The 24,579-nt window shown below is 36.6% G+C and overlaps 1 pseudogene; it reads left to right on the top strand.

The window, feature by feature from the left end:
• Positions 1 to 23,972, top strand: part of LOC121135292 — a 52,147-nt pseudogene extending 28,175 nt beyond the window's left edge.
• Positions 23,973 to 24,579: the final 607 nt, after the last annotated feature.

Below are 24,579 nucleotides of genomic sequence, written 5' to 3'. Positions count from 1 at the left end.
ATGTAATGCAGCTCTTTGTGTGCAAGTTGCTTTCGAATGGGGGGTTAGTGGCAAGCAGGAAATATTGTTAGTGAATATAAAGATTGTGTCGCAAACAGCCTCAGCCTCACAACCTTCTCATGTTATGAGATTACATTAGAAAAGTAAGCATTCTCTCACTAACTGAAGCAATGACAGCATATTAGCCCAAGGTATTAGTACATATATGATTTCTTTTGAATAATATTTAGTCATCAGTGTCCTCATTTACTCATGGAACTTTGGGATACACTATGTATGTAAGTAAAAGTGCATATCTTTTAAAAAAGGAAGTTGATATTTACTTCAGTCAATACTCATTGATTCCATTCCTGGGTCTGTTTAGAAGATTTTCTTAAGGTTGGGTTAACCTTCAGAGATAGAATGATGTCACCTTAATCCAGGTAACCATTTCTCAGGCTCAGTAATACCTACATTAGCGTGTTGACCTACACCAGAGATTATAAACAGTGAGAGTCATTCTATCATCCATTTGTGGTCAATGTCTCATAACTACTTTAAAATATGTTCTTGCATCCCTTTCAGCTTCACCCTTTCTTGAGGAATAATCTTGTCAGAAACAATATGGATTTATGTTGGAAACAGGAGTTAAATGATAAATATGACATTATCAACTTTTGGAATTTTCCAAAGGGTCTTGGACTAAAAGTGAAAGTGGGAACATTTTTACCCAATGCTCTCCAGGGTCAACAGTTATCTTTAACGGAACAGTTAATACAATGGCCAAAAATATATTCAAAGGTGAGCAATGATTTATTTTGAAGAATTAAAATTGTCATATTAGCACAAATATATCACCCAGTAAAATAAAACCTGTTTTATAACTCAAAACCAATTACTAAAAATCTACCAGTAGAGAAGAATGAAAAATAACTAGCAGCATACAATGATTTATTGTTCTCTGATAAATTTTTTAACTTTATTTTTAAATTTAAATTAGAAAAAAGGTTGTTTCACATGTCAATCCCAGGTCCCTCTCTCTTTCCCTCCCCTCCTGTCACATCCTCACACCAATACCCTCTCCTTTCCCCATATATGAAAGATTACATACCATTTTTGTGTTTTTCTGACTGTGTTACCTCATTCAGGATTTTTTTTCTAATGCCATCCATTAGCCTGCAAATTTCAGTATTCTATTGTTTTTTTTTCTGCTGAATAGTACTCCATTGTGTAAATGTACCACAATTTCTCTATCCATACTTCAGTTGAGGGGCATCTAGGTTCTTTCCAGGTTCTGGCCATTACAAATATTGCTGCTATGAACATAGTGGAACAGACGTCCTTGTTGCATGAATGCACATCTTTTGAATATATGCCTAAGAGTGGAGTTGCTGGGTCTTGTGGTAGACTAATTCCCATTTTTCTGAGGAATCTCCATACTGATTCCCAAAGTGGCTGTACAAGTTGGCACTCCCACCAGCAGTGTAGGGGTGTTCCCCTTTCTCCACATCCTCTCCAGCATAAATTGTTGTTGGTGTTTTTTATTCTGACAGGAGTAAGATGGTTTCTCAGAGTTGTTTTGATTTACATTTCCCTGACAGCTAGGGATGTTGAACACTTTCTCAAGAGCTACTCAGCCATTTTGGCCTCCTCTACTGAGAATTCTCTATGTAGTTCTGTAGCCTACTTTTTAATTGCATCCTTTGGTGTTTTGAACACTTCCTTCTTAAGTTCTTTGTAAATTTTTGAGATGAGCCCTCTGTCAGATGTGGGCTTAGTGACTATCTGTTCCCATTCTGTGGACTGCCTTTTTGTCTTGCTGATTGTGTCCTTTGCCTTACAGAAGCTTCTCAGTTTCAGATGGTTGCATGTATTAATTGTTGACCTCAGTGTTTGTGCTGCTGGTTTTATGTTCAGGAAGCAGTCTCTTGTTCCAATTCATTCAAGGGTACCACCCACTTTCTCTTCTAAGAGGTTCAGTGTGACTGGATTTATGTTGAGGTCTTTGATCCATTTGGACTTAAGTTTTGTGCATGGCGATAAACCTGGATCGATTAGCATTCTTCTACATGCCAGCATCCAGTTATACCAGCACCATTTGTTGAAGATGCTTCCTTTTTTCCATTGTATATTTTTAGCTTCTTTGTCAAAGATCAGATATTCATACATGTATGGGTTAATATCAGGGTGTTCAATTCACTTCCATTGGTCTGCCTCTCTATACCAAGATGTTTTCAGGACTACTAGTGCTTGAAGTCAGGGATGGAGATGCCTCCAGATGTTGCTTTGTTGAATAAGGTTGTTTTTGGTATCTTGGGTCTTTTGTTTTTCCCTAAAAAATTGATTATTGTTCTTTCAAGGTCTGTGAAGAAATGTGCTGGAATTTAATGGCGATTACATTGAATCTGTAGACTGCTTTTGGCAGGATTGCCATTTTTACTACATTGATCCCACCTATCAAAGAGCATGGGAGATCTTTCCATTTTCTGATGTCTTCTTTACTTTCTTTCTTTAAAGACTCAAAGTTCTTGCAATAGAGGTTTTTCACTTGTTAGGTTAGTGTTACACCAAGGTATTTTATGTTGTTTGTTGCATTTGTAATGGGTGATGTTTCTCTGATTTCTCACTCAGCCCGTTTATCGTCTGCATACAGTAGGGCTACTGATTTTCTTGTGATGATCTTGTATCCTGCCACTTTGCTGAAAGTATTTATCTACTGTAGGGGTTCCCTGGAAGAGTTTTTTGGATCACTTATGTAAACTTTCATATCACCCTCAAATAGTGAAAGTTTGACTTCTTCCTTTCCAATGTGTATCCCCTTGATCTCCTTGTGTTGTCGTATTGCTCTAGCTAGAAATTCAAATACAATATTGAAAAGTTATGGAGATATTGGGCAGCCTTGTCTTGTTCCTGATTTTAGCAGAGTTGTGTTGAGTTTCTGTTCCTTTAGTTTGATTTGGTTCTTGGTTTGCTGTATATAGCTTTTATTATGTTTAAGTATGTTCTTGTTATCTCAGATCTCTCCAAGACCTTTATCATGAAGGAGCATTGCATTTTGTCAAAGGCTTTTTCTGCATCTAGTGAAATGATCATGTGATTCCTGTTTCTCAGCTTGTTTATATTGATGGATTTTTGTATGTTGAACCATCCCTGCATCCCTGGGATAAAACCTACTTGATTGTGGTGAATGATTGTTTTGATGTGTCCTTGGATCCGATTTGCCAGTATTTTATTGAGTATTTTTGCATGAATGTTCATGAGGGATATTGGTCTGAAGTTCTCTTTCTTCGGTGTGTAGCTTGGGTATCAACGTTATTGAAGCCTCATAGAAAGAGTTTGGCAATGATGCTTCTGCTTCTATTCTATGGAATACTTTGAGAAGAACTGGTATAAGCTGTTTTTTGAATTCCTGGTAGAATTCTGCACTGAGGCCATCTGGACCTGGGCCTTTTTGCATTGGGAGACTTTTGATGACTGCTTCTATTTCCATAGGGTTATAGGTCTATTTAGATTCCTTATCTGTTCTTGATTTAATTTTGGCAAATGATAGCTACCCAGAAAATTGTTCATTTCCCTTAAATTTTCAAATTTTGTGGAGTACAGGTTTTAAAAGTATGACCTGATGATTCTCTGGATTTCCTCAGTGTCCGTTGTTATGTCCCCCTTTTCATTTCTGATTTTGTTAATTTGCATGTTCACACTCTGCTGTTTGGTAAGTTTGGACAAAGGTTTGTCTATCTTGTTGATTTTCTTCAAGAATCAAGTCTTCATTGCATTGATTCTTTGTATTGTTTTCCTAGTTTCTACTTTATTGATTTCAGCCCTCAGTTTGATTATTTCCTGGCGTCTACTCCTCCTGGGTTAGTTTGCTTCTTTGTGTTCTAGAGCTTTCAGTTGTGCTATTAATTCTCTAGTGTGACTGTTCTCCAGTTTCTTCATTTGGGCACTTAGTGCTATGAACTTCCTTTGTAGCACTGCTTTCAAAGTGTCCCATAGGTTTGTGTATGTTGTGTCTTCATTCTCATTAAATTCTAGGAAGTCTTTAATTTCTATTTTTATTCCTTCTTTGACCCAGGAATTGCACAATTGTGCATTATTCAATTTCCATGAGTTTTCAGGGTTTCTGCCATGTTGTTGCTTTTGAATTCTAATTTTAACGTGTGGTGGAATAATAAAATGCATGGAGTTATTCCAATTTTTTTGTACCTGTTGAGGTTTGCTATGTTGCCAAGTATGTGGTCAATTTTTGAGTAGGTTCCATGTGGTGTTGAGAAGAAGGTATATTCTTTTTTATTTGGATGGGATGTTCTATAGATGTTTGTTAATCCCAATTGGGTCATAACTTCTATTAGCCCCCTTGCTTATTTTTCAAGTTTCTGTCTCGTATTCCTGTCTAGTGATGACAGTGGGGTGGCGAAGTCACCCATTATAAGTGTATGGAGCTTTATATGTGATTTGAGTTTTAGTAATATTTATATTACAAGTGTGGATGCCTTTGTATTTGGGGCATAGATGTTCAGATTTGAAACTTCATCTTGGTGGATTTCTCTTGTGATGAGTATGTAATGACCTCCTTCATCTCTTTAGATTGATTTTATTTTAATGTCTAATTTGTTAGATATTCAGATTGGTCATTCTCTTCTGCTTCATTTGCATTGTAATGTCAGAGTCTTGCTGGTGTGGAGTCTCTAGAATCTGGAGGTGTCATATTTCTTTTTCTGTTCCTTTCTGTGTTTTAGTATTGTCTCCTTCCCATCCTTTCTTCTAGTGGGTGCAGAAAGAGCCTCTTACTTGCCTGGTGCTTAGCGGACCTGAGCTACCTTTTGGTGGGAGTAAGCAAATTCAATACTCGGGTTGTTCTCCTCTTCCTGGTCCTAGTCCTGGTCCTGTGGGTGGAGAAGAAGACTGGGAATCTGGGGTGCTTAGGCTGTCCAGGAGTGATGACTCTGTGGCAGTCTCGAGGCACTGGAGCAACTGGCCCATAAACAGATCCCCAATTGCCTGGTCCCATGGGTGGAGAAGAAGACCAGGAAATTGGGTTGTGTAGGCTCCCGCCGGGAGGGGAGGCTCTGTGACAGCCTCCATGCACTGGTTCTGTGGTTAGATAAGACCAGGAAACTGGGGTGCATCCCCAGGCAACCCCCAGGCACTAGAGGGCAGGCCTGGATACATGGCCTGGTTTCTCTTGTCCCGTGGTTGTAAAAGAAGCCCAGGAATCTGTGTTGCATAGGCTCTGTGCTGTTCTCTGATTCTTTTTTTTTTTTTTTTGGTTTTATGAGACAGGGTTTCTCTGTATTGTTTTGGAGGCTGTCGGTCCAGCCTGGCCTCGAACTCACAGAGATCCGCCTGCCTCTGCCTCCCGAGTACTGGGATTAAACGCATGCGCCACCACCGCCCGGCTGTTCTCTGATTCTTAAAGATGATTTTTTTTTAGGTTTGCCACTCATGGGTTTTCTTTTGGCTGCTCAACACAAATTGGATGTACCTGAGAAGAGGGATGCTCAATCTCCTGAATGTCTCATAGGATATTCTGTTGGACACAGTCTCTTAATTTATGATTCAAAACAGAAAACTCTATAATAGTTACCTTTTCTTGCTGTGCTCAAACATCATCACCAAAAATGACTTTTGGAAAATGAGTTTATTTTGAGTCATAACACTTGTCGTATGATAGTCCTTTATAGTCAGGAGGCATGCATGGGTTCTACATCTATGGAGAGATGGGCAGGGTCCTGAAAAAAGATGTCTCAGTCAACACACTAGAAATATAGAGAGAAAACTGGTGTTGGGATGAGTCTCATAAATGTTCAGAGTTACCCACCACTGAAATAATTCTTCCAATAGTCTGCAACTCTTAAAGTTTTAACAACTTTCACTGTAGCAGCCTTATTGTGTATACATGTAGTCACATATCTGTATCTATATTTGCCACTTTTCATTCAACCCAACACACAATGTTTCTATTAGTATTCCTTCACTATATCTGAAAGGTGAGTAGTTCATTTTACTTTTGCCTTTTGGTTTTTGGCTTTATTTCCATTTTTTAAATTTTGTATTTCTTTTCACATTCTAGCCACAATTCTCCCCACCTTACTCCTCCCATCTCTCACCTCCACCTACCTTCCCTCACTCTGTACCAAGCTAATGCCCAGTCCACTCCTCCTACTGGTAATATCTCCAATGATGAGTCAACATAGACTGACACAACAGTTAGAGGCTGGACCAGGTGTTTCTCTTTCTCTGTCTCTCTCTCTCACTATATATAGTAGGCTGGTAATCCTTTTCACTATGTCTAGAAACCATATATGAGTGAATACATACCATGATTGTCTTTCTGTGCCTGAGCTATATCACTTAAGTTGGTTTCTCCTAGTCCATCCATTTGTCTGCAAGATTCCATTTTTTCTTCCTGCTGAGTAGTACTCCATTGTGTAAATGTGCCTCGTTTTCTCTATCCATTCTTTGGGTGAGGTGCATCTAAGTTGCTTCAAGGATCTGGCTATTACAAAGAATGCTCTTATGAACATAGTTGAACAGATTTCCTTGTATTAATGTGTATCCTTTGGGTATATGCTTAAGAGAGGAATTGTTGAATTTTGAGTTAGACTGGTACCCATTTTCTGAAGAAACTGCCATAGTGATTTCCAAAGTGGCTCAACAAGTTTGCAATACCACCAGCAATGGAGAAGCATTCCCCTTTCTTCACATGCTCTCTAGCATGATCTATCATTGGTGTTTTTGATTTTAGCCAATCTGACAGGTGTGAAGTGATTTCTCAGTGTTGTTTTGATTTGCATTTCCCTGATGGCTAAGAAATTTGAGCGCTTTCTTTACTGTTTTTCAGCCATTTTAGATTCCTCTATTGAGAATTCTCTGTTTAGTTATACACCCCACTTTTTACTTGAAAAATTTTTGTGTGTTTTGGTGACTAGATTCTTGAGTTCTTTGTATATTTTGGTAGTCAGCCCTCTGTCTGATGTAGGGTTGGTGAAGATCTTTTCTCATTCTGTAGGCTGCTGTTTTGTCTTGGTGATTGTACACTTTGCCTTAAAGAAGCTTCTCAGTTTCAGGAAGTCACATTTATTACTTGTGGATCTCAGTGTCTGTGCTACTGGTGTTATGTTCAGGAAGTGGTCTCCAGTAACAAGTCATTCATGGGTACCTGCCACATTCTCTTCTAAGAGCTTCATTGTAACTGGATTTATGTGGCAGTTTCTGATCCATTTGGACTTAAGTTTTGTACATGGAGATATGTATAGATCAATCTGCAATGTCCTACATATCTGCATCCTGTTATTTCAGCACCATTTGTTGAAGATGCTTTCTTTTTTCCATTATATAGTTTTAGCATTTTTTGTCAAAGATCAGGTGTTCATTGGTGTGTGGGTTAATATAAGGGTCTTCAATTCGATTCCATTGGTCTACCTGTCTATGTTTGTGGGAAAAGCAATTTTTTTCATTATTACAGCTCTATAGTAGAGCTTGAAGTCAATGATGATGATGCCTCCTGAAGTTCCTTTATTGTATAGTGTTTTTTGACAATATTGGGTCTTTTGTTTTTTTCCTTTAAGTAGCAACTTGTCCTTTAAAGGTCTGTCAAGAAATGTGATGGGATTTTCATAGTAATTTCATTGAATCTGTACATTGTTTTTCATAAGACTACCATTTTTATTATGTTAATCCTACCTGTCCAATAGTATAGGAGATCATTCTATTTTCTGGTATCTTCTTTAATTTCTTTCTTTAATTACTTAAAGTTCTTGTTATCCAGGTGTTTCACTTGTTTGGTTAGAAATACCTCAAGATATTTTGTGTTGTTTGTGGCTTTTGTAAAAGGTGATGCTTCTCTGGTTTCTTTCTCAGCACATTTATTGTCTATATATAGTAGGTATACTATTTTTTGGGTTAATCTTGTATTCTGCCACTTTGCTGAAGGTGTTTATCAGCTGTAGGAGTTTCCTGGTATAATTCTTTGGGTTACTTATGTAGACTGTCATATCATCTGCAAATAGTGAAAATTTTACTTCTACCTTTCCAATTGTTATTCTCTTGTTCTCCTTTTGTTGTCTTATTGCTCTAGCTAGAACTTCAAGTACAATATTGAAGATATATGAAGAGAGTGGACAGCCTTGTCTTGTTCCTGGCTTTAGAGTAATTTTTTTTGAGTTTCTATCAGTTTACTTTGATGTTGACCTTCAGTTTACTGTATATTGCTTTTATTATGTTCAGGTGTGTTCCTGTTATCCCTGATCTCTCCAGGACTTTATCATGAAGGGGTGTTTGATTTTGTCAAAGCCATTTTCAGGATCTAGTGAGATGATCATGTGGTTTTTCTTTTGCAGTTTGTTTTTATGGTGAATTACATTGGTAGATTTTTATATGTTTAGCCATCCCTTCATCCCTGGAATGAAGCCTACTTGGTCATGTTGGGTGATTTTACTTATGTGGTCTTGGATTCAATTTGCCAGTATTTTATTTCATATTTTTGCATCAATGTTCATGAGGGATATTGGGTCTGTAGTTCTTTATCTTAGTTGTGTCTTTGTGTGGTTTGAATACAAGCATAATTTTAGCCTGGTAAAAAGAGTTTGGCAATAATCCTTCCACATCTATTGTGTTGACCAATTTGAAGAGTATTGGTATTAGTTCTTCTTTGAGTTTCTGGTAGAAGTTTGAGTTGAAATCATCTGGCCCTGGACTTTTTTGGTAGGAAGACTTTTGATGACCTCTTCTATCTCATTAGGGGATATAGGTTTATTTAAAATTTTCTTATGTCCTTCATTTAATTTTGTTAAGTGATATCTATCCATAAAATCATCCATTTCCTTTAAATTTTTCAATTTTCTGGAGTACAGGCTTTCAAAGTATGACTTGATGATTCTTTGGATTTCCTCAGTGTCTGTTTCAAATTTTACTAATTTACATGTTTTCTCTCTGCTTTTTGGTTAGGTTGGATAAAGGTTTGTAATATGGATGTCCTATGATATTTTATTGAAAGAGAAATCATTTACTTGAAAAGCCAAGAATGCTGAGAACCAAAGGTCCACATGCTGCTTTCCAGGTCGAAACTGAAACCCAAAGAAAGAGAGTCCCCTCCCCTAGCTCTATTTACCCCTGTATGTTCTATGTACCCATGAACACACCCACACAGGAGCAGTTAGCACTATGGATACGTAAAATATCTACCTACAGTACCCCTTGTAGTCTTAAGAAAAAATTTAGACTAATTCAAAACTAAATTGTGTCAATATACAAAATATTTCAAGCATATATAAAGCATATAACATGGAAGATGATAAACAAATTATAATCTACCTATATCTTATCCTAAGCATATCTATCCCATCTAAATCCTAAACTTATCTGAAAGAGATGCCCAAGTCTGAACACCTCCTTCCAATCCCAACCCTAAATAAATGAAAACTAACACTAACAGGTGTAAACTATCCTGCAGTATCAACAGTAGGGAAAGGGGGTGTAGTATTCTCAAAATTACTTCCTGCTGAAATGGGTCAATGACCTCATGGGATTCTATAGGAAGAAAATGTTAGTGTAACAAAAGTCTCATTTGCATTCAGTCTTTGTTTGTGGGAGATGCTTGATTGAACTTCTTGACTGAACTTCTAATGTTGATTGAAGCTCTTGTCTGAGGCTCTGGCCAAATTGTAGAAGGTGCACCATGTCAGTATATTGGTCCAGAGTTTTGTAGAATGATGTAGTCCCAAACCGGTTTCAGGATGGTTCTTGTCAGGTGAAGTCGGTGATGTGGGGCCCCATTTTCTTTCCGAAGTTTTTGATGATAACTCCTGGAAAATTCCTTGTTCTCTGTGGAAAATTCAAACTTTAACATTAACAGAGGAATTTTAACTTTTATATGTATGCATACTGGGAGACAAAACAATGAGGAAGATGGTAAATGTGAGGGAAATTAAACGTTCAGTAAAGGAACTGAGTATAAACCGATGACAGTCCCTAGAATTTTTTTTCTGTGTTACATCAATGGCTCCTTGATACAACACCGAAATTCTGAATTTTATTTTAACAACATGCTTGGATATAGAAGAGGAGAGCCAATCCAACTCCAAAGCCAGCTTCAGTTAAATGAATTAGGACTAAAAGAGTATTAAAAAGCAAGGAGAAATGGATATTATAAGAACAAGAAGGAGAGAATTAGACATATACCTCATAGTGGATTCTTGTTTGTTTGGTGGTCCTCTGGGTAGCTATTCTCACTTCCTCAGATATCCATACATCCAGTATTTTTCCACTGTTTGGAGATGGGTGTCCCTGAGTAGACAAAAACAAAACACTTCCCTTCCTTTGTGAGTTCACCTTACATGTAGAATGTGACTTTGTAGATGAGCTGTCATCTTTACTCCTCCTGAGCTTTCCCGTTCAGATAAAATCTTGATTAATTTTGATGGAATACAAAGTTTTTCTTCTCCTGTGGAGACCAAGGAAAAACTCCTTCCCCAATATAACACATATCCTGGTTTCCAAGCTAAGTTTATAACATCCTTGAAATACACTGCTTGGTTTAGTTCAGAAGTTGTTTCTGTAGTCCAGTGTTTTTCTGCAACTGTTTGTCCTTTATCATTAGCATTAAGAAAGTTCAATGTTATTAAAGCATTATGTAATCTTTGTTTAGGGGTTTTTGTTCCCCATGGCTGTTTATGAAGCATTTCTTTTAAGGTGTGGTTATATCTCTCAACCACTGCTTGTCCTGTAGGATTTTGAGGTATACCAGTTACATGTTTTATGCTATAATATTTGAAAAACTGTTCCAATTTGCTGCAGACATATGCTGAAGCATTGTCAGTTTTCATTTGTGTAGGTATAGCCATAACAGCCATATAAGAGGTGTGTGATAACAGAATCAGCCTGTTCAGAATTGAGGGCAGTAACCCATTGGAAGCTTGGGAACGTGTCTATGGTATGGGGCACATATTTCAAACTTACAAATTCTGGAAAGTGAAATACATCCATTTGCTAAATTCCATTTCTGTGAATACCTTTGGGACTACTGCCTGCTGGTAATGGAGTTTGATTATAGAATGAACATGTGGAGCAGTTTCTCATTATTTCCTTGGGTTGTTCCCAAGTGATAGAAAAATCCATTCTTTAAGCCTTTGCTATTAATGTGCTGTTTCTTATGAAATTCTGAAGCTTCCAACATACTTAGTATTAATAAATGATCAATATCACCATTACTTTGTGCTAGAGGACATTCAGACCCATATGGGACCTGATGTGTGCTATATATATAGGATGAGTTCTATTTCTGATAGTTTCCTGTAATTGTAGAAACAATGAGGTTAATTCTGTATATCAGGAACAAATTCTGCAGTCTCAATGTATAAGACGATTCTCTCTGTATACTGAAATTCTGTCACTATGTTGAGAGTAAAGTCTTTAAGTACCAAGAGAATGGCATAAAACTTTGCCTTTTGGACAGAGTTGTAAGGGTTTTGAACTACTTTACTTATATTTCCTGATTTATAACCTGTCTTACCTGACTTGTTTACATCAGTGTAGAATGTAAGAACTCCAGAGACTGGCATTTTTCTTACAATTTGCTGAAGAATCCAAATTCTTTTCTTTATGAATTTGATTCTCTCTGTTTTTGGATAATTGTTACTAATCGTCCCAAAAAAGTCACTGCAAGCCCTTTGCCAATATTTATTATCCTTCCTTAAGAAGGAAATTTCCTCATATATTAAACATATAATAATCACTGGGCCCTTTCCAGTTAGTTGACAAAGCCTTAACTTACCTTTTAATATCAAATCAGACATCTTTTCTATATTTGTATTCAGTTTTTTATTCTGTTTATGTGGTATAAATACCCATTCTAGTATGATGTCTTCCCTCTGCATTAATATTCCTGAGAGAAATTCTCTACATGATAAAATAACCAGAATGAAGTCCAGTTTTGGATCCACTTGGTTCACATGTGCTTCTAATAGACTCTTTTCTACCCATTATAATTCTTTTTCAGCCTCAGTTGATAATATTGGTGGACTATTTAAGTTCTTGTCTCCTTTTAGGGCCATTTTCAGGTGTTTTAAATCATGCACTTTTACTCCAATAATTGTTTGTAGTTGAGAAATTTCTCCTACAGTCTAGTAATGATCTCTTCTGATGTGTACTTTTTGCAGTCTAATTTTCTGTAGGTCTATTTTATAACCTAAATAGTTAATAGAATCTCCTCTTTGCATTTTGTCTCGGGCAATTTGTAAAGTTTCCTTTACTGCCTCAAACATCTTTTCCAACGTATCTTCTTTTGAATCAGATGAATTGTCTACCACCACTGAAATCAAATGACTCCAATCTTTTGGGGTAACCTTATTGGTGATTTCCCAAGCATTTAACAGTTCTCAGACATACAGGAAGGGGACTCTGTAAGTGACAATGGCCTGCTTGATTCCTTTGAGGTTTTTCATTTGTATGGGTTCCCATTGGTAAGCAATGGAACCATTAGCATTCCTCTTCATTGGTGGGTTTTCAGTTATAGATACTGGGAAAGCCATAAGACATGAAATAACAACCTTAGGAAGATCTTTCCCATGTCTTTGAGGTGTATGTAAACCTCTGCCATGACTTGGTGCTAGAACTGGTGAATCTGATGTCTCAGATTGTAAGTCATCTAAGAACTGTAGTCTAGTAGCCACCATTTCTCTCAGTGATTGAATTTCCTGGGTTTTCTAAGGACCTAATAGAGTTTGCCCTTTCCTTCCCCTTGTCAGTTATGTGTAATTACAAGCACGTAATATTATCATTCCTAGAGGCCTGAATGGCATGTAAGTTGCCTTCTAGGAATATTGTACTATCTGCCAGCCATTCATTATATTCATACATTGGATGAATTGTGTCAGTAATTCTGACAATCTGATTTTCCAGTTTTTGAGTTTTATTAGTTGAATCATCAGACATAGAATGAGTTGTTTCTGCAAGCGTGATAATGTCCTACTGAATTAATTCTATTTTGGCCAAAAGGGCAGTGGGCAAGAAATCAATTCTCTCTTGTAAGTTGTTATGTTTCAGTTTCAAGGTATCTACTTTGATATAAATTTACCATTGGCCTGGAGATTTTGAATTTTTGTCTCCAATTTACCAACAGTTTGCACAACTTCCCTGCTTTCTACCCTATGATCAAGCCCTGTCTTCCAGGATAATTTGTGGACTATGAAGCTAATTGTTAGCATTAGACTTAAATATATTTGAGGCATGTTATAATCCATGATGTTATTGATGTAATAAATAATGATATGTCTAACATCCTGCATCATAAGTTTATCTGCCATGGTATAGAGTAGGTAATCTTATGACAAACTTAACTACCAGAATGCAAATTTTACCTCCAATGATCTCAAATTGCAAAAAGGATGTTTACCCGCAATGACTATGCTTGGCCAGCAGGTGGCACACGTGTGCCATCAAACACAGCTCCATTGTGGGTGCTCTGTATTTTTCCCATGTAATCTGAAAACTGATAGGTAGCTTTTGCAAAAGTTAGCGAGGAGGCTTTTATTAAAAGGAAGGGAAAGAGCCTCCCCCGCCCCCGCAGTTCTGGAGTGTTGTGGAACCTTACAGGTAGGAAGGAAATCGAATGCCGTGTGACTTTCGGGATGCTCGTTTTGGCAACAGCTGATAGAGGCACTGCTTATGGCCAGGGGAAGCCAAGGTGTTTAGTGGCTGTTCAGGGGGCCCATTCCCCAAGCTTCCTGAGGACCAAGGCATGCCGGGCTGGTGTGGTGGAAAGTGTTAATTTCTGAGTGGGCAGGAGGGCTGTGGAGACACTCAGTCTCCAGGAACGCCTGAGGTCTTTGGCACTGCTAGATGAACAATAGTGTTGGAACCCTGTTCGGCAGATGAAAACCTCGCTGAGCAGGAGAATGGGACTGAGTTGGGAAACCCCAGTGAATTGATTCCCAGTTCTGGCTACTTTGAATAATGATGCTATGAATGTTGTTTACCAAATGTCCTAGTTGTATGATTGAGTATCCTTTGCCTAAATGCCCAAGGGTGATATTGCTTGGTCTTGATTTATATTGATTCCCTATTTTCATAGAAACTGACATACTGATTTCAAAAATGGCTGTAAAAATTTGCACTCCCACCAGCAGTGGAGGATTATTACCCTGACTCCACATCCTTTCCAACATAGACTGTCCTCAATATATTTAATCTTAGCTATTCTGGCAGGTATAAGATGGTATCTCAGAGTCATTTTGATTTGCATTTCTCTGATAATTAAGGATGGTGAACACTTCCTTAAATGTATTTTGGGCATTTGAGATTCTTCTGGTGAAAATTCTCTGTTATCTCTCTACACCATTTTTCAGTTGGTTTATTTTGTATTTGTTACATCTAGCTTCATGAGTTCTTTATGACTTTTGCAGATCAAAACTCTGCCAGATGTGGATTTGTGAAGATCTTTATCCAATTCTATAATCTGATGTTTTGTCTTCTTGAGAGTGTCCTTTGTCTTTCAGAAGTTTTCATTTTCAGGGGTCCCATTTATTGATTGAAGTTTTCCGTGTTTTTGCTACTGGTGTTATATTTACGAGGTGGTCTTCCGTGCCAATGTGTTCCAGCCTACTTCACACTATCTTCTATCAGGTTCAATGTACAAGTATATCTTGAGGTTCTTGATCCAATTGGATTTGAGTTTTGTGCATGGTAATAGATATGGAACTATTTCCAATCTTCTGCATGCTAACATTCAGTTATGCCAGCACCATTTGTTAAAGAGGTTTACCTTTTTCCATCTTGGCTTCTTTCTCAAAAATGATGTGTTCATAGGTGTTGTTTGATATAAAAGACTTTGACTCAATTCTATTAATCCACTTGTCTGTTTTTGTGACAAAACCAATCTGCTTTATTACTATAGCTCTATAACACAGTTTGAAGTCTGGGATGACAATGCCTTTGGAAGTTCCTTTATTGTACAGGATTGTTTTAGATATTCTGGGCTCTTTGTTTTTTCATATGAACTCGAGTATTGTTCTTTCAAGGTCGATGAAGAACTGTGTTGGAATTTTGATTGGGATTGTGTTGCATCTTTAGAATGTTATTGGTAGGATTGTCATTTTTATTATGTTGGTCCTACCTATCTTAGAGCATGGGAGCTATTTCCATTTTCTGATATCCTCTTCAATTCCTTTCTTTAGAAACATAGTTCTTGTTGTACAGGCCTTTCACTTGTTTTGTTAGTATTAGCCCAATACATTTTATATTTGTGACTATTGTAAAAAGTGATGTTTCTCAGATTTCTTTACCAGCCACTTTATCATTTTTATAAACAAGACTAATGATTTTTTGAGTTAATGTTGCATCCTGTCACATTACTGAAGGTGTTTATCAGCTTTAGGAGTTCCTAGCTAGAATTTTTTGGGGTCACTTATGTATACTATCATATCATCTGCAAATAGGAATAGTTTGACTTCTACATTTCCAATGTGTATGCCCTTGATTGCTCCAAGTTTCCCTCATTTACTTTTATGTTGGATGTTGCCTTGATACATTTTTCTTTATTATGTTTAGCTATGTTCCTTGTATGCCTGATTGCTCCAGGACTTCAGTCATGAAGGGGTGTTGAATTTTTAAAGGCTTTTCAGCATTTAATGTGATGATCATGTGGCTTTTTCTTTCAGTTTGTTTATATGGTGGATTACTTTGACAAATTTCTATATGTCAACCATATAGAACAAACCATATTGATCCAACCATTAATCTCTGGGATGAAGCCTATTTGGCTAAGGTGGATGATATTTCTGATGTGTTCTTAGTTTTGCTAGTACTTTATTGAGTATTCTTCCAACAATGTTCATGAGGGAGATTGGTCTGATTTCTCATTCTTTGTTGTATCTTTCTATTGGTTGGGTATCTTGGTTACTGTAGCTTCATGAAGGGAATTTGGCAATGTTACTTATGTTTCCATTTTGTGGAATGGTTTGAGAAGTATAGGTATCTCTTCTTTGAAGTTCTCTTAGAATTCTGTGCTGAAACCATCCATCCCTAGCCTTTTTTTGTTTTTTGTTTGTATTGCTTTTTTGGGGGGGTAATTTTGATGACTACTTCTATTTCCTTAGGGGTTATAGTTCTATTTAAATTGTTTATCTGGTCTTGATTTTATTTTGATATGTGGTACAAATCCAAAAAAATTTCCATTTCTTTTATATTTTCCGGTTTTGTAGAGTACAGGTTTTCAAAGTATGAACTGATGATTCTGTGGATTTTCTTAATATCTGTTGTTATGTCCCCCTCCCCCTTTTCATTTCTGATTTTGTCAATTTGGAAATTCTGTCCCTGCCTTTTGGTTAGTTTGTACAACAGTTTCTCTATCCTGTTGATTTTCTCAAAAAACCAAATACTTTTATTGATTCTTTCTATTGTTCTCTTTATTTATGTTTCATTGATTTCTGCCCTCAATTTGATTACTGCCTGGAGTCTACTCCTTGTGCTTCTTGTTCTTAAAGTGTCATGTATTTTCTTAATTGAATAGTATGGGGTTACTCTACCTTCATTATTTGGGCAATTAGTACTATGAAAATTTCTCTTAGCACTGCTTTCACAGTGTCCCATAAGTTTGAATATGTTGTACATTCTTTTTAACTAAGTTCTAGGGAGTCTTTCATTCCTTTAATTATTTCTTACTTGACTCTGGAGAGACTAGGTTCACTTTCTATGAGTTTTTGGCTTTCTAGAATTTGTGATGTTGAATTATAATTTTAAGCTATGGTAATCACATATAACACATTGAATTATTCCAATTTTTCTGTATCTGTTGAAATTTGCTTTGTAATTGAGTACGTGGTCAATTTTAAGAAGGTTTCTTGGCGTGCTGAGAAGACGGTGCATTTTTTGTGTGTTTGTGTGGAACGTATGAAAAGTATCTGTTAATCCCATTTGAGTCATAACATCTACTAGATCCCTTGTTTCTTCTTTACCTTTATGTCTTGGGAGAGAAGGGTGTTAAAGTCTCGTGCTATTAGTGTGATGGGTTTGATGTGTGATTTAAGATTTTGTAATGTTTCTTTTATGAATGTTGGTGCCCTGGTCTTGGGGGCATATATAGTCACAATTAAGAATTCTTTTCCTGTGTTTGTCCTGTTACAAATATTAAATATCTTTCATTATCTCTTATGATTACCTTTAGTTTGAAGTCCATTTTGTTAGATATTAGGATTACCACAGTAGCTTTGCTCTTAGATCCATTTGATTGGAAATTCTTTCCCAATACCTTTACTCTGGGGAAACATATGTCTTTGAAGTTGCAGTGGGTTTCTTGTATGCAGCAGAAGGATGGATCCTGTTTTCCTATCCATTTGATAGCCTATGTCTTTTTATAGGTGAGTTCATTGACACTAAGGGATATCAATGAGCAGTGATTGTTTATTCCTGTTACTTTTTCGTGGTGTTAGTGTGGGAGGGTGAGGATTGAGTGTGTGGGATTATTAAATGCCTGTGCTTTCCTGGTTATGTCTAACCTCCTTGGGTTGGATTTTTACTTCTAGTGCTTTCTGAAGGGCTGGATTTTTGGATAGGTATTGTTTAAATCTAGTTTTCTCATGGAATATCTTGTTTTTTCCATTTATGGTAATTCAAAGTTTTGCTGGGTGTAGTAAGCTGGATTGGCACCTGTGATCTGTTAGAGTCTGAATAATGTCTGTACAGGGCCTTCTAGCTTTGAGAGTCACCACTGAGAAGTTGGAAGTTATACTGATGGGTTTGTCTTCATAGGATTCTTAACCTATTCCCTTTGCAGTTCTCTATATTTTTTTCTTTTTTCTGTCAAGAATCTTTTGATTATGATTAGGTGGGTGTATTTTTTATCTAATATATTTTGTATTCATAAGCTTCTTGTATTTTCACAGGAATTTGCTCCTCTACATTGGGAAAATTTTATTTTATGATTATATTGAATGTATTTTCTGTGCCTTTGAGCTGGTATTCTCCTTTTAATCCTATTATTACTAGGTTTGGCCTTTTCGTGCTGTTGCAGATTTCTTGGAATTTTGTGTTATGCCTTTGTTGAATTTAATGTTTTCTTTGACCAATGAATGCATTTCTTCTATCCTGTCTTAAACACCTCAGATTCTCTCCTCTCTTGCATTCTGTTTGATGAGTTTGTATCTGTAGTTCCTGTTCATTTACCCAGATTTTCCATTTCCAAATTTCCCTCCATTTGTGTTTTCTTTATTTCCTCTGTTTCAATTTTCAAGTATTGGGCTAGTTTTTTTTCTTGGTTTTCTTGATTTTCTTCATGGCATTTATTGATATCTTCCTATTTTGTGTCTTTCCCTCCATTTTTGTAATGGAATTCTTCATTTCTACTTTAAGGAACTCTATCATCTTGATCAAAATATTTTTAAAGTTATTTTCTCCTTCTCCTTCTCTTTCTCCTTCTCCTCCTCCCCCTCCTCCTGTCCCTCCTCCTCCTCCTCCTCCTCCTCCTCCTCCTCCTCCTCCTTCTCCTTCTCCTTCTCCTTCTCCTTCTCCTTCTCCTTCTCCTTCTTCTTCTTCTTCTTCATTAGGATGTTCAGATCTTCCTGATATAGTAGCTCTGAGTTCTGGTATTGCCATATTGGTCTTTAGGTCCTTGAATGTATTCTAAATATTGATGTCTATCCATCGCTTCTTTTGCTTGGTGCAGGCAGTTTATTTCCTTCATGGTCCTTCAATCTTTGTCTTCTTCCTCAGCAATCTCTCTATGGTAGATGTCTTTGTCCCAGAGGCAGGTCTCAGTCTTCCCTCTGTGTCTTCTTTTGCACTCCTCTCTCTCAATCATATGTGTACTATGTGCATGTGTCCCAGGGTGCTGTTGAACTCAATAGGGATGGGTGGTTTAAGGCAGAGTGTGTCCAACTGGGGGCTGTTGGTCTAGCCTGCATGCAGGACTGCATGCAGGAGTCATTCCTGCTGACCTGGAAGTGTGGCTGAGAAGGGTGGGGGGCACAGGGCTCAGGGTTTTGTCCTAAGACCATTTTCCTATTGGACGTGTGTTCCAAGAGGGAAGAGGATCACTCACCTCTCAAATCCTCTGAACAGTAGAATAGTTGATTCATGATTAAAAGTTTTAGCACACAATTAATTATCATTTCCCTCTTCCACCTATTTAAAGGGAAACTTCTATATAGTACAGGTGTGTTTGTTTCTTTCAAGTCCTGCTGCAAATAAATACATAGTTAAAATAACCAAAAGAAAGTGTTTCTTTTTACTGAAAGTGTGTAGATGCAGTGTATATTTCTTTGGGATCATGAGGTTCCTAATAACACAATAGTCAAAGAAGAATGAAATAAATACCACAGATAATATTTTTTCTCATTACTATTCCTTCTGAGACAACTATCAATGGCATAGTGACACCCACTTTTAGAGTGAAACGTTTAAACTTCTCTTTAAGTTTAGTGATAGAAATACCTGAACATTTGCCTCCATGATGATTGCAAGTTGGATCAAGGTGGTTAGTATGATTCACAATGATAGTAAACAGAAAAGTTACTCAACACATTAGTCAGTAAGTAAAGAGACAAGAACTGTCTGAAAGGAGCAGTTGCCCTTCTAAGTCAAGTTTTCTTTTTTCTTTTTTTTTTTTTTTTTTTGGTTTTCACGAGACAGGGTTTCTCTGTATTGTTTCAGAGGCTATCGGTCCAGCCCGGCCTCCAACTCACAGAGATCCGCCTGCCTCTGCCTCCTGAGTGCTGGGATTAAAGGCGTGCGCCACCACCGCCCGGCAAGCCAAGTTTTCATTGACATACCTTCTTCAAACTTGTTATGCTCCAAAATCTCTAACACTGTAATAATCTCAAATCAGTTATGTATGTGACACAGTATTTAATATTGTTTTCTGCATTTGTAGGTATAAAGATTTTAAATAAATTATGTAATATACAAAACCAGTATTATTGGGGTTTTCAATAAACTCAGAGTATTTATTAAAAGTGTGTCCATTATTCTTAGATTCCTCAGTCTGTGTGCAGTGAGAGTTGTGCACCTGGATTCAGGAAAGTTTCCATTGAAGGCAAGGCTGTTTGCTGCTATGATTGTATTCCTTGTCCTGACAATGAGATTACTAATGAGACAGGTAAGCAGAAATTTTACAGAGAATGGTTCCACATCTCTTCAGGAGCTCGCATTACCTTAACCACTGAAGAATATATGCATAGAGGTGAAACAATTTTGTTCCTCTTCTTATTTAGGTCACAAAATATTTATTACCATTCCTGGAATTAATCACCCAAGACATAGAAATTTATAATTGATTTATATTTCTAGGCAATTGCAAGAAATCCCTGTACTTTGTTCTGATCCACATGTTTTACTTCCCCCACAAAAATTTACACAAAGTAACATAGTGGCAAACTTTAATGACTAAATAACTGTATTTCAAAATGATGAGGACTCAGATAAGTGTAGGATAAGTTATACTCATAATGACTCTTCCCAGATAACATTTTTCATATTGAGCAGAAGATTAGAAATTTGTGTTTGATGTCTTCATTACACAGGTTTTTGTCTGTACAGCAGAAATAAATTTCAAATTTCCTATTTATTGACTATGTTTATGTATGTCTCTATTGTTGTTTCATGTAAGATAAACAATATCCTCAAGATAATTTCAACAGTTGGTTATGCAGAATTAGGTCATGAGCTAAGACCTACAATGGAATATAGAATCTTGACATTAAGGAAAAGGTCATGAACATACTCACAGGTTCTTTCTTTGGGAAGAAAAATCTTTAAAATCAGTTTACATAGCTAGTAATAAAGTAAGAACCAGGGTTTCAACAATTTTGAGATTTCGTGTATTTTGGAATCTTTTGAGTGTTTCATATTATGTATTTTCATCATACCTATGCCTTGTCAAATGTTCCAAACCATTCATCTAGCTCATGTGTTGTTCTGTTGAAAAAATATTAAATAAAACTTTACTGAATCCTATTTACATTACCCAAATGCTTTTTATTATGGAGGATCTGCTGGAATATGACTCAATTATTAGCACAGACCACACTCTTAAAGACAAATGAGTCTTCCTCTTATAACAATAATGAAATAAATAGCTTCTTGAGGAAGGGTAGTTATTTATGCAAATATTCCATGCATGATATTTGATCTGGTCTAAGTTTTCACAGGTCATATGCATGATGTCACACCTGGGAATTTATAAGTGTAAATATGATCCTTTGTCCATTATTATTTTTTCTCTTACAGAATTACATAATCTCTGATTCCTATGTTCTTTCTGAAATTGCTCCATGAATTTCCCATGGTGAGATATAATAACTGTGCTCTCAATCTGTCAGCCAATTGTAACCCTACTTAACATATATATATATATATGTATATATATAACAGATATATGCAAATACATGTATATATATGTATGGGCATTCTATATATACATTCATTATGTGCATGAATAATTTCTATGGATGTATATATTATGTGTTTATGGGATATGTGCTTATATATGTGTAAGAGAGAGAGAGAGAGAGATCTTGAGTGAAAGAGAAAGAGAAAGAGAGCTAATGCACAAGTATATGTGTACACATATAATGGCACTTTGGTTTATGGCAGTTTAATGAATATTTTTCTTGTATATATAGCAAGAGAGTTTCATTTACCCATAAAAATCCTTCTAAAAAGTATATATCACAAAATTATTGGGGCTAATTCTACTAAACACTTGAAATCGAAAAAAATACTGATTTAATTTTATCCAAAATGTTAATGCTATCTTGAAATACAGATCCTCATTCTGTATAAACCAGTTTACATTACATCTATTATTTGCATTTCTTATGGGATGGACTTGTACATGTGGTTCATTCATTAGAAAGTAGAGCAGAAAACCAAACGAATATCAACACTTCCATATGAAAGGAAGGAAATTACCAAATTTGAAATAAAATCTTTAGATTTGGCCCTGAGAAGAGTTATGTCAATGTGTCAAAATAATGTAAGGAAACAAGTAAATATTTACAATATGTAGAGAAATACTTTTATTTTGCTAAAGTGTACTTAAATCCCTGTCAAAGTTTTTCAACAAAATAAAATAGAAGGTCTATTGTTGAGTTCCTTTTAAGAAACACATAAAAATGGATGGGGGACATCTGATATGTATGAATAAGTGTACCTGAATTTCAAACAAAAGATGAATGTTCCAAACTTACAAGAAGAACATATTATAGGACTCTTTTATTAGGTACTCTAGAAAAGGTTCAGTATTTTTGACATTTCCTCAATAGTAATGAAAAGTGTTCACCAGTGTACCTTTCAAGCATTTGACAATGTAATAATTATTATCCAGTAAAGAGTCAACAGAGAAGAAACAAAAGTATGAAACACAAAAAATTATGTAGGTTAGAAAAATTTGAATTTATATTCAAGAACTCCTCTTATGAAAATAATTTCAAAAGAAAGTCCCCCTCTTTTGTTATATACATCTTCAATTCAAGTCAGTTTGAGCAATTAAGGCAGCATTCAAATAAATTCTACCACAGATACACCAATAGCATAAAAGGCAGCAGAAATTAAAAAGAGGTAAGTTACATAGCATTTGTTTGATTAATATCACTATAAAGAAGATGGGTTGTGAAGCTACTGAGCAATTGATGATTAACAAAAAGGGATATCACTTTTCCTTAAGGTTGTGGACTTTGAAATGCTACACATATTCCAGTAGATGCCCCCACAGCATATATAGACTAGCATAACTGAATAGATTATGTGTGTATTGAAGTGTAAAAACAAGAGATAGAGAGCACATTGCGTTTGGAGAGAAAACTGAGAGAAGGTGTGGAGTAGAGCAGGAGAAACGAGTGCTGGGTTGGGTTCACACATATTTTTGTGCACATATAAATAACAAGTGAAACATCTAATAAGAAAAACTGGTAGCATGAATTTGGAATTATTCACTACAGAATACTTATTTGATTTGTTGCTGAGAAAAAGAAAGCTAACAGGTAAAAATACAAAGAACAGGCACTGAAAAATGTCTTAGGATAAAATTGATCAACTCAACATGGACTCACAATCACCTTCATTTCTGAACAGATATGGATCACTGCAGGAAGTGTCCAGAAAGTCATTATGCAAACACAGAGAAGAAGCAATGCCTCCAGAAAGTTGTGAGTTTTCTTGACTATAAGGACCCCCTGGGGATGTCTCTCACAAGTGTGGCTCTTTGCTTCTCTGTACTCACAGCTGTGGTTCTTGGACTCTTTGTGAAGAACAGAGACACACCAATTGTCAAGGCTAATAACAGGACACTCAGTTACACTTTACTCATCACACTCACCATCTGTTTCCTCTGTACATTTCTTTTCATTGGCCGTCCATACACTACCTCCTGTATCTTGCAGCAGATCGCATTTGGAGGTGCTTTCACTGTGGCTCTTGGCACTGTGTTGGCCAAAGCTATCACAGTGGTTATTGCATTCAAGGTCACTTTTCCAAGCAGAGTGGTGAGGTGGTTAATGATATCAAAGGCCCCAAACTTAATCATCCCCATATGTACTCTGATACACCTTGTTCTCTGTGCAATCTGGCTAGGAACCTCTCCCCCATTCCTTGACCAAGATGCTTATGCTGAACATGGATATATCATCATTATGTGCAACAAGGGCTCAGCTATTGCCTTTCATGGTGTCCTGGGATACCTCTGCTCCTTGGCACTTGGGAGCTATACCATGGCTTTCTTGTCCCGGAATCTACCAGACACATTCAATGAAGCCAAGTTCCTGTCATTCAGCATGCTGGTATTCTTCTGTGTCTGGGTCACATTCCTCCCTGTCTACCACAGCACCAAGGGGAAGGTCATGGTGGCTATGGAAGTCTTCTCTATCTTGGCTTCTAGTGCAGCACTCCTTGGCTTCATTTTTGCCCCAAAGTGCTACATTATTTTGAGAAGGCCAGATAAATTCAGTCTTCATCATATCAGGAGTAGGCCATACTCCAAAAGGAAGAACCTTCTCCAAGCCTAGTTCAAAACTAACCACACTACTTATATTAAGAGATGAATTTGCAAAACGAAGCTCAGTTGACCCCTATTGCAAATGTGTTATACAATTATAGTATGGGCTTGATTTGGAGCCTCTTATTTGTTCTTCCAATTGTTTTAGAACCTCTTTATATAGGAGCTAGTAAAGGTTTACATGCCTGAAATCCAGATAATATTTTCATGTGAGTGGGTCCTCAATTTTTGTTTGGAGTTATCTTAAACTTCCTGTGAAGACCATATTTTGAACTAATAGAGATTTGCCTACTTTTGCCTTTCTCATTCTGAGATTACAGATGACTAGCAACATACCTGGCTCATGATGAGAATTTATATTCTTTTCTAATATAGACTGCAATATTCATATTATTGATTTTAATGGGCTGAGAGCTTAATGTATTCTCTCTTCCATTTGCAATAATCACATGTTGATAAAATTTCCTCTTATCTCTCAATCACTGCACTAAAGTGTAGACTACAATTTTCTTTTCTATTCAGCTTTTACTATAACAAATGTTTATAAGAATGGGGAAGGGTCTAGGTCCTGCCCTGGACGAAATGACAGACTTTAGAGATCCCCCCAAGGAGGGCTT

This window comes from Mesocricetus auratus, unplaced genomic scaffold (assembly GCF_017639785.1).
Source record: "Mesocricetus auratus isolate SY011 unplaced genomic scaffold, BCM_Maur_2.0 Super-Scaffold_100037, whole genome shotgun sequence".
Classification (NCBI taxonomy): Eukaryota; Metazoa; Chordata; class Mammalia; order Rodentia; family Cricetidae; genus Mesocricetus; species Mesocricetus auratus.
The sequence above is the reverse complement of the archived record's forward strand: the minus strand, read 5'-3'. Positions and strand labels throughout refer to the sequence as shown.